This window comes from Lactuca saligna, chromosome 5, assembly GCF_052625555.1.
Source record: "Lactuca saligna cultivar CGN05327 chromosome 5, ASM5262555v1, whole genome shotgun sequence".
NCBI classification, from domain to species: domain Eukaryota; kingdom Viridiplantae; phylum Streptophyta; class Magnoliopsida; order Asterales; family Asteraceae; genus Lactuca; species Lactuca saligna.
The window spans coordinates 147,901,594-147,913,014 of NC_136421.1; the positions used below are offsets into that span (position 1 = coordinate 147,901,594).

Genomic DNA, 11,421 nt, shown 5'->3' on the forward strand with positions numbered 1-11,421 from the left:
GTTCATATACTAATTTTTTTTTTCCATCACTGATCTATCGCAACCTTTAGACATGATTTTTCCCCATAGCTAATCCCTCAAAAAATTCTTAAATTTTGTTCTTTTTCCGTCGTTGCTCCGTCACAAACTTTAGACATAATTTTTTTTTTCCGTAGCTAATCCCTCACTAAATTCATGCATTATTATTATTATTATTATTATTATTATTATTATTATTATTTTTTGTCACTATTCCGTTGCGAACTTGTAATATCATTTTTTTATTATGACTCTAAAAGGAAAAAAAAAATACTACAATCATCAAATTATTATACTAATAAACATCAAATAATGATACAGCCAAAAGCAGCAAAGAGAGCAGTAACAAATCCGATTGTTATAACATATATGAAATCGTGATGATCGTTTTAGATGTAAATAAACATGAAATTACAATTACACCCTTCATAAAGAAATGTTGTATGCTTACACTGCTCCATTCATTCCATAACTAGCAAAAGCAGAGGCGATAGGGTATCAGGGTCTAATTGGGAACATGGCACCAAACCAATCACAACAGTAGATACATCTCTCTGAGGATTCTTCACCTGTAATATAAACAATATGAAAATTACAATTATACCCTTCAGAAAGAACAATCACAATCACTAGTGTTACCTCTTCTGCTGTGCTGGTTATTGCATCAAAACCATCATATGAGAAAAAAACGGTTGCAGATCCAGCAAGTACTCTATTAGCTCCATACGGGAAATACCTGAAAATCAGAAACATGTTTCATGTTGCCAAGGGTAAAATGGTAATTTAACACATGTGAAAAAAAATGAACATATTACCCGCCTGGAACTTTATATCCACCCATTGAGTCTTGAAACCTATGTATCCACCAACTACTATGATGAAAAGCAAGGCTACAATTGTTTATTGTTGTGATTATGCCTTGAGCCAATAAACTGTAAAAGTATTCATTTTATTAGTATAATAAAATTTAAGAATAAGTCTTTAACTGAAAGGACTAAAATACATCTTTGATTCCAGTGCAAAGTAGTCTAGTTATAATGAAGACTAAAACAGCAGCACAAGGATCAACTACAATTCCAAGAATGGTGGGTCGAGTTAAGAAAGCAGAAAGCTTATCTGGACCTCCAAAAAACACAGCCTATTTAAAATTGAAATTATAATTCGAAAAAGAAAAAGAAAATTGAAATTATAAATTAGGTTGAAAGAAAAAGGAGATGAAGTGCACCATATTTGTGGATATGCCACGGGCTACTGCTGCTCCACCAAGTGTGTATTCAAGAATCAGGGACCAACCAATCAACCAAGCAACACTGGAAGTTGAAGGGGATAGAATATTGATTTGCAGAAAGAAAATATGAATATATGAATAAGAGAATTGTTAGGAGAAATTACGAGATTACCCTTCTCCAACATAAAAGTAAGAATAGTGATATGCACTCCCTGCAGATGGGCAACGACATGCGAGTTATGCATAACATAATGCTGAAAGTCCAGCTGCTATTCCGGCTATGAGGAATGATATTGTGATTGCAGGCCCTGTTTGCTCTTTAGCAACTGTTCCGTAAACTCCAGCTCCAATTGTTTCTCCAAATCCTGATAAAATTGGTTTGACTTTTAGGTTAATTCATACCAATACATCCCAACATCATACATACATACATACATACATACATACATACATACATACATATATAACAAATTCATTGCATAACAACACTAAGAGAAACAACGTGTATTAATCAACAAAACATATATATATATATATATATATATATATATATATATATATATATATATATATTTATCGATTTTACTTAATGTAAATCCGAGAAGTGATCAGTAACAGATAGCTGATGAAAGGTGAAAAGCGATGATACGTAAGTTGATTGAAAGTTTACCAATGACGATGAGATCAAAAATAGAGAGACATTTGGCCAACTGAAAACCCTCAGCTCTAGCGACACTTGCATCAACCAAGGGAATAAAAAATAATTATATTTGTCTTTCTAAAATCATTAACGGAGGTTATTATCATGTTTCCTACAGAATCATTAGAGCATGTTTATCATAATCGTTCAATGGTTACATTACATTGATCAAAAGATGCATTGGCCAAAAAAGAAGAGGAAATAAGACAAAATTACATACCTGCCTTGGAGAACTACTCAAGGGATGTCGTACTTATATATTGACACATTGATCCGTCAAGAAATGAATAATGATTAAAAAAAATTAATAAAAGGAAACAACTACAAAATATATTTCACATGGAGATATGAAGATATGGAGATATTTTATAACACTAAATATATTTCCATGTAAAGTGTTACTTTTGCTTTAATTTTACTTTTAAATTGTGATCAAGAGAAAACATTTTTCACAGATGTCAACTACTTAATTTCACTCTAGAACACAGACTATAATTTTCAACTTGCTACAAAAATAGAGCTTCATCACTTGCTAAAACCCATTTTATATGCAATCATAATCATGGTTTTATGCTTTTTTGTATGTTATTTGAATTTAGATATAAGATGGTGTTTACGTAAGTCGCACATTGACACCATTGTATATCTCATAAGGCATTTCAACTGAAGAAAATTCAAAAGGAAATGTTTTCCTTTCAGATATTTCACCAGGAACATCCAGTTCACGAACTACATAACAAAGGGTAACATAGTAAATTACGGATGAATAATGATGTTGAATTATCAATTATCAATGAAAAAACAACATAAAACTTGTCATTTCATCAATAACATGTAAAAGTTAGCCTCCAAACAGATGGACTTACCAACAGAGGTAAAGTCATAGAAGTTGCCTCTGTCAAAATAACTTTGTACAAACAGAAATAAAATACTAAAATATTATTAATATTGATTTGCATGACAATTTCTCCTATAAATAAGTAGAAAACTCACCAATTTGACCAAGGAGTTCTATTTTAATGCCATTATGTTCGACCTTCTTCCCTTGCATTGGGTCTACAGATATCTGCAAAAAGGGTAAATAAGTAAATTCAACTTGTTTCGATCACTAGCTAGCAAGTAAAAGGTTTATTATCCAACAAAATTACAAAACCATCAATAAATACCACTCCAGCAATGCTTTCTTGACTTTGGAAAAGAGGCACCATTGATATCTGACCATTTTCCTTCTTCAAAGGAACCTGATGATGAATTAGTAAAGAAAAATTATTATAGCAGGCCAAAGTATTGATATACTAAACAATAATCATCTATCTAGAATGAGAACAATAAGAATAGCTTACTTGTTTGTGAGTTTTCACATCATTAAATGCAACTGAAATATTACAAGAAGGCTTGAAAGCTCCTATATTAGTAAGTGGAGTGAATTAAATTGCTATTTCCTGCAATGTTCTTGTAATATGCATTAACCTTACCAAGTATCCCTTGAAAGTTGCTTGTGCCTTAGTAGCAGCCTGTTCTAGCCTGATTAAATCATCATCATTTGCAACATTTAGTAAGTTGGCACTGGAGCTCTTCTTTAACTGTGATTATTCTTCATTTATGTTGCTGATGTGGCACACTGGTGTTGACATAACAGTAGAATCAACAGCAAGATCATTTGATTGTGTGTTGAGGGTAATGGAGGTCTTTTTGTCTAAACTAGCATCCTTCAAGAATAATAAGATACCATCATGTATATGTGTTTTACTAGTAACAGGTGTAACTGTAAACTGTAAATTAACACTTTTACATACTTTTGAGATATTAGATTTTGATGACTCTTCCCAAAAAGAACAATCTTCATCCACTTTCCAGGAGATTAGATTCCTTGAGTAATTCACGAGATTCATTGAATAATTTTCAACACATTGCTACTTGTTTTCAATTAGGTGCATGCTATTAACTTCATCAATTGTCTAGATTATCAATTCATAGCTAATCCTATCAATCTAACACAACACAATACAATGACCTAAACTTATGCATATCATCCATAAAGTTCAAAATTACCTCAAGGTTAATCAAATTTGTATAAACAAGAGCTTGAATGGGATGACCACCACTGTGATCCAGTTACCGCCAACAGAACCACCACCGCTATCTTATCGGGTGATCGACGTCGTTGTTGCCACTAAGCAGTTGTACGGAGTAGTTGTGAATCAACAGATCGAAAGGCATTAGCATGGAAGTAAGCTGTGAGTCAACGAGGAAGGGAGTCAAACCGAGAAGAAAGCCAACGAGGATGTGATTTCAGATCAGGTTTTCCTTTGAGAGGCTTCAAAGAGGGATGATACAGGTTGACTGTGGTGGAGGCGATTTCCTGGACAGAGTAGAGATTTGACGGTCATATAGGGATTTGGTAGGAAATCGTCACTTTGGGAATAAATCGGTGGGAATGAAAATAAAACGAGGGAACGAGTAAAGGAAGAAAAGCCAGGAATGAAAAAAGGAAGGCGTAGATTTTCTGCAAGGGTTTAGCGAGGGCCAGGAAAAAAAGCCACTAATTTTTTGCAATCCGTCGTTATTCCCTCGTTGAGGTTTTACTTTTCGACGGTTCAACAAGGGACTGTTTTTTTGTCGATAAAATCATACCAATCTGTCGTTGATCCCTTGGTAATACATCTCTAAACTTCTATAATTATTTGGATTGAAATATTTATGCATTCCATCAGTGATTCCTCAGTAAACCATCGCTAATTAGCTACAGATAAAATCTGTCGTTGATTCCATCGCTGTAGGTTAGGTTTCTAGTAGTGAGGCTAATAATAAGATATTCATAAAAAACATTTCTTCCATTGTTTCATAAAACATTGTGATTGAGAGTAAATAGAAGACTTTATATTTTCAAAGTAGTTTTAAATATGTAGCACTGAGTTATTCTTTGATGATCCTGAAAATATTAATAATTGGTAAGCGAAAGTGTACAGTGAGTCTACACAATGCTAACCCATTATATTAATCATATACCTCCAAATAGCGCATAGGATCATATAATCATATAATACAAGGATTATAACACATATGATTGGCACTAATGCTGACACTTTATTTGAAAATTATGATATATTGTTAAAAAAAATATAAAATTTCGTATAATTTATCAAGGAAAATAACAATATAAGGGATTGATGGAGAGTGGTGCATTTAGTAAAACAAATATTAGCAAAATATAAAATATTGATTTGATTTACTAGAGAAAAATAAAATTTTGAGTTGATTGATATAAAAGGATGCACAAATAATTTTTGAATTCCGCAACTACTTAGAATATCCATAATATAAGCTATTTCAAAAGTTTTTCAAACAAAAAAGCATTTTATAATTGAAAAATACTATTTGGAGGAGGTTTTCAAACCTAAACTTTTTTAAAGAACTGTTAATTAATAAGATTTTGCCATTAAAGAATTCACAATATGAGTTTTTTGAAAAAAATTTCAAAAGTTTTTCTACACCAAAAAGTTCTTAAAAAAATATTATATCATTTTTTTTTTCAAAAACCTTCTTAAGTAACAAGCTTTTGAAATAAGTTTTTTCAATGATTTTGGGGGTCACAATTGCAATTAGATAACTTATACAAATACCTATCAAAAATATTTTGTCATATATATATATATATATATATATATATATATATATATATATATATATATATATATATATATATATATATATATATATATATATATATATATATATATATAGGTTCAGGTTCATTTGAGACCATTCTAATTTTGTGAGACCGTGAGACCAAATCTAAAAATAATTTTAAAATGCAAAATAAATGGAAAAATCCAAAAATTCTTTTTTTAAATATTATTTTCGAAAATTGAGTTAACTAAAAAAATAAAAATGAAAATAAAAAATAAAAAAAAATCCCGTTTTTTTTTTTAAAAAATACGTGAAATATTCTAAATAGAATATTACACTGTATATATTCTAAAAATAATTTTAAAATGCAAAATAAATGGAAAAATCAAAAAATTCTTTTTTTAAATATTATTTTCGGAACTTGAATTAACTAAAAAAAATGAAAAATAAATAAAAAAATAAATAATAATAAATAAAAAAATACGTCTCACGGTCTCACAAAATTAGGCCGTCTCACATGAACATAACCCTATATATATATATATATATATATATATATATATATATATATATATATATATATATATATATATATATATATAAGGAAATGATCAAATGAGAACACCTAAAAGGTTGAGAACGCGAGAACAAGTATATGGATTTGTGATTCCATGTATTCATGTGTGGATAAATGATAAATTTTTACTCACAATCAACATGAATATGTTTTTTCTATTCGGTTGAAATTAAAGGTGTGAAAATTTATTATTCCTCCACAAATGAATACATGGAATCATAAATAAATATACTTTGTTCTCGCATTCTCAACCTTTTTGGTGTTCTCGTGAAAATTTTACATTAGTCGTTGATCCGCGCTAAGCGACGGATGTGAATAATTTCTTTCAGAAATTAGTTTCTTTTCCGTCATATAATGATTTGTTTCAATTCAGTAGTTTGTTTTCTTTTCGACAAAAAAATGTATTATTTGTGTTTGTTTGATCCATTGTGTCGTAAATAGATCATTTCTAATTCATGATAACATTTTCTATTATTGATGTAATCATGTCCCCCAATTAATAGTGCCAAACCACAATTAGTTTTCAGACGATGATTAATTTTCTTTTGGCACCACGTAAATATGTTTCATACAATTAATAATTTATTTATAATAAACAGTTTTTTTTTGTCGACGATTAGCTTCATTTCAGTTGTGGAAAACATATTTCTTTCCTAAAATTGTTTTTTTTTTACAATTAGGGTTTATGGTAAGTGCATGATTGGTTAGGTGAATAATGGATACTTAAATTTAACTGTTTTTGTAAGTAGTTTTTTTTTCTTAAATTGCCGTTTGTTAGTATCTCTAAGACTTTTGTATCGAGATATAATTAACAAAAATGACCAAGGATGTTTGAAATTATTTGAAATTATGATTAGAAACCAATGTTATTATTATTATTATTATTTTTAAATTTTCATAGCATAATCCGTCATTTTTAAAAATAAATCCATATTTATTTTAATTATTAATGTTTAACTGGTGGTTAAATAGTGGCAAAGAACGGTTTTAGTTAGCACTTTAGTATCCGTGAATACTTTCTTTTTAGAAATTAATTATCTTTCGATGAGCGTTTGTTAGTTTTTTTGGGCGGGTAATTATCGTACGAAAAATGCTTTCATTTAAAGTATGTCATAGTTTTTGGTTATAAATAAAAGTATGTTGGATTAAAGATAAAGCATATTATTATTTTAGGTTAAAAAGAATTTCATTACATATGTCTATTATATATATATATATATATATATATATATATATATATATATATATATATATATATATATATATATATATAGAGAGAGAGAGAGAGAGAAAGAGAGAGAGATAGAGATAGGTTCAGGTGTTTATTCTATGTATTGTGTTATTGCATGCACAAATATGGACTTATCATTCTTAAAGAGTATTAATGTAATATTACTATATAATATATATTTTCCCAGTTAATTAAGGTGTGATTGATATCAATCAAATTCCTAAATATAAGGCTATTAAATATGGATCTTATCAACAAAAATAACTTATATATATATATATATATATATATATATATATATATATATATATATATATATATATATATTCATATGCATCGTATACGTTTCAGTCGATTACAGATTCATCTTTCATCATCTTCATATCATTAGTCTTATTCTAATATTTTGTTATTGGAGGTATATTGTTCATTCACTTTTTTATCTGATATTGTTGAATAATCGTTTATCATATGTAGATAAATTTTGTTATATTCATTGTTCAGAATAATCTTTCATTAGCTTCATATCATTTTTTTTTTCAGAACCAAGATAATATTGATAACAACAAGAAGGACTTTTCTGATAACAATGATCGGAATATCAATCAATGTCAAGTGCACCAAGATCGGAAGAAAATAAGAAGATGTGAGATTTGTTTTGGTGTTGGTCATGATAGGAGGAACTGTCCTCAAGTAAGGGTCAAGAGAGAGTAGATATTTACTTGGTCAACATATTTTAAGAATTGAATAATGTTTTCAATTTAGTCTTTTCGGAGTTTATGGAGTTTTATTTTAGTATAATAATTATATGGATTCATGAATTATAGGATTTCTCCTTGTAACTTTATGTTTTCATTCAATTAAAATTAATAATTTTCATTTTGAGTTTGATTAAAATTCTAGAATGTAATTGTTGATTACAAAGATATAGAATAAACAAATAGACAATTATTAGTATTTGTTTAGAATAATTGTTCCCAAATTCGTTTTTACTTAATGATTAATCAAAGATTCCGTTAGAATTTTTATTATCAAATTCTTATAGAATGTTAAGTTGTATTACAATATACTAATCAAACACGAGGAAAAAAAATGTATTGTTATTCTTATTTAATACATTCTTACAGAATAAGAATGTGGTATAATGATACCGTATTATAAGCATGTATCTGTTCAGTTGTACGACAATATACAAAACAAATATGTGAGAAATAATTTTTTTGTAAATGTTGTTTCAAATATTTTCACAGAACAATATTCTTGTAATAAATATTCATTTGTTAGTATATGCATTTATGCCATAATAAATCATTAGTCGTTTGTAAATTCATTAATTTTTTTTTTTTTAAGTTTGCTGAATAAATTTATTAAATATCTAATTTAAAACGCAGGATGTGTCGAAGTATTATCTATGGAATTTATTATATTAGGAATGTGATATGTCAAATATTTAAGAATATCATGATTAAGAATACGATTTTCTATTGATTCTTATCTTTACAATGTTTATAAAAATATACAAAAACTAAATAATTGTTAACAATGAATGCACGTATCACGCCTTTTTAGTTACATATCAATTACACGGTTTCTCATTTGTTAATATACTAGATTATGACCCGCGTTAAACGCGAGAAACATAAATTAAATACATATCACATTAATAGGTAGCATTGTCTTAGGTGAAATTTTAATAAAAAAATGTTAGTTAAATTCATTTTTAAAGTTTTTGAACCAAACTTATTAAATAAAAATATTTAATATTTATATTAGAACAATTTGGTTTTTTAATACAATATTTTTTAACATAAATGATCCACATGATCTTTGTTTTATCACAACATGATGCAACTCTTTGATTAAAACATGTTGCTTAGTAGTTTTATCAATTGACTTTTTTTGGTGTATCAACTCCCATGAAGGCTCATATGGCTATTCTCATATTAGCCCTGTAAAACCCAAAAGCAACAATAAGTTGTTATATGTACCAACAACGTTAAATTCCACAAAGAAATTCGATAAACATTACAATTAAAGTGCATTGTCATAACTATAAACATCAAATTCAGACATTGTAATTTGGTCAATTTCTAAAGTATTTTTTCTTTATAAGAATTAAAATATGATTTTTTTAGGCTACATCCAATCACATATACATATCTTTCGATCGTAGAAATTATTACAAAAAAACATGTTAAGAACAAAAATATAAATCATAATTTGTCAAAGGTTAACACTAATAAATAATAATGAACTTTCACAAATCTTGCATTTTGGTCACTGAATCCAACTAACAAATGAAAATCAGTTTAGATGATTGATTCAAGAAGTGTATCCATGACTTTTTGTAGTTGATTTTAGGGACATGCTAAGACCTACTAAGATATGAGGGAACGGTCTGTGAGGTTAGGGTTGGTTTCTTGTAAAGCCCGGGTTTCGGGGCTAAGCATTTTTAGACAATGTAATAGTCTAGGTCAACTATTGTGAATCTTTTTGAAGTAATAAAGATGAAATATTTGAATTCTATGTGAATTATGTGTATTTGTGTGCTTGTTACTTAATTATAAATATATAGTTAATAAAGAATAATAATAAGTATCAAAAGTTAAAGTATGAGATAAGTCCGATATCTTTACATAAAGTTGTAGTGGTCGAAACAAGGATTCCGGGGATATAAAGAACGCCGAAATCTAAGTTATAACGAAGAAGTTATGGCTCGTCGAAGTTTTACGGCAAAACCGGCACGACACCGGGAGACGTAAATAGTGAATTTACGATGGAGGACTTTTTAGCCTTAGTGATCTAAACCAAAGTTTTATTATATGTTAAACCAAGAACATCCATAAAAGGACGCCCAAATCTAACTTCGTATGAGGAAGTTATGATTTTTCTAAGATTCGGCTTAGCAGTGCACAACCCGAAACTCGAATTTTAGTTCGATCGGTTTTTGGATTACACGAACTAAATGAGAGTTTAAGATCTCATTAATAGGAACTCAACGGTAAAAAGACAGAAGAAAACAAAGTCCGTATGTAGAAGTTATGAATTTTACGCGGACATTTAACAGTATAATCTCCTCGTACTGTTAAATTTAAGATCGGTCGAGAATTAGCCAACGAAGTCAAAATGAAAGTTGTAGATCTTATTTTTACCTACGCATGGATATAAAGAACGTCAGAAACGGAGCTCGTATGTGAAAGTTACGGATTTTAGAAGTCGGAAGTGTACTGTGCGAAAATAGTTGACGTGGCACAATCTTGGTCATTGCTTTCTCCCCAAGGCTTGCCACCAGATGGTGACATGTGGCACCAAGTTCAGCCACATTTCACCCTATAAATACCACCTCTCTCACCCTCATTTTCTTCATACCTTTCCCATTCTTTCTTTTCTTTACTCTCTCTTTAGAACCTCTCTCTAGCCCCGAAATCCCCCGAAAAGCCTAGGGAACCTCCCTAGCACGAGGCGGAAGCCCCGGAGTGATCAGAGGCTCCGATAAGAAGAGATTTTTGGCTCGGGAACGCTGCTCCAAGCGAATCCTGGTTTTCTATAAAACCCGCTGTAAGTGAGCTACGCCTACTCTATTTTTAATATAGCTTTTATTTAATTATAGTAACGTTATTAGGAACTTATAATAAATACTTCGGCTATTATTATGGGTTATATAAGTATTTTTTTTAACTCTTATATAATAGTAATAATAGCTACACTATTAATTAGTCTCGGCAAATAATAGACTAAACTCTAGTGGTAATAATATTAGGTTTCGTCGAAGGAAATTATTTTGAAGAAGTGAAGCCCTATCTGAGTTCGGAATCACCACCTTTTCAAGTGAGTGCATGGTCCCTTTCATCTTACACATAGATATGAAATATTTTATATAAACTACGTGCTATGTGTGTATATTATTTTTATACTTGCTATCTATGCTAGATGAACGATTTTATACAAGTTTTATATGATTTAAATTGTATATGTATTTTATATCTACAAAAACGTTGGGGTAAAACATGGGCAGATGTAATAGGTGATGTGTGATA

At 29.3% G+C, this 11,421-nt stretch overlaps 1 pseudogene across 1 annotated transcript; it reads right to left on the reverse strand.

Annotated features, from left to right (window-relative positions):
* Positions 1–353: 353 nt before the first annotated feature.
* Positions 354–3,838, reverse strand: LOC145045817 (cationic amino acid transporter 2, vacuolar-like; annotated as a pseudogene). The gene is made up of 13 exons (XR_013681894.1): positions 3,743–3,838; positions 3,567–3,655; positions 3,422–3,470; positions 3,113–3,187; positions 2,940–3,012; positions 2,779–2,841; positions 2,564–2,675; positions 1,917–2,005; positions 1,419–1,611; positions 1,244–1,328; positions 834–1,156; positions 658–754; positions 354–587 (listed from the first exon to the last, which is right to left on the reverse strand). The product of XR_013681894.1 is annotated as a cationic amino acid transporter 2, vacuolar-like (transcript).
* Positions 3,839–11,421: the final 7,583 nt, after the last annotated feature.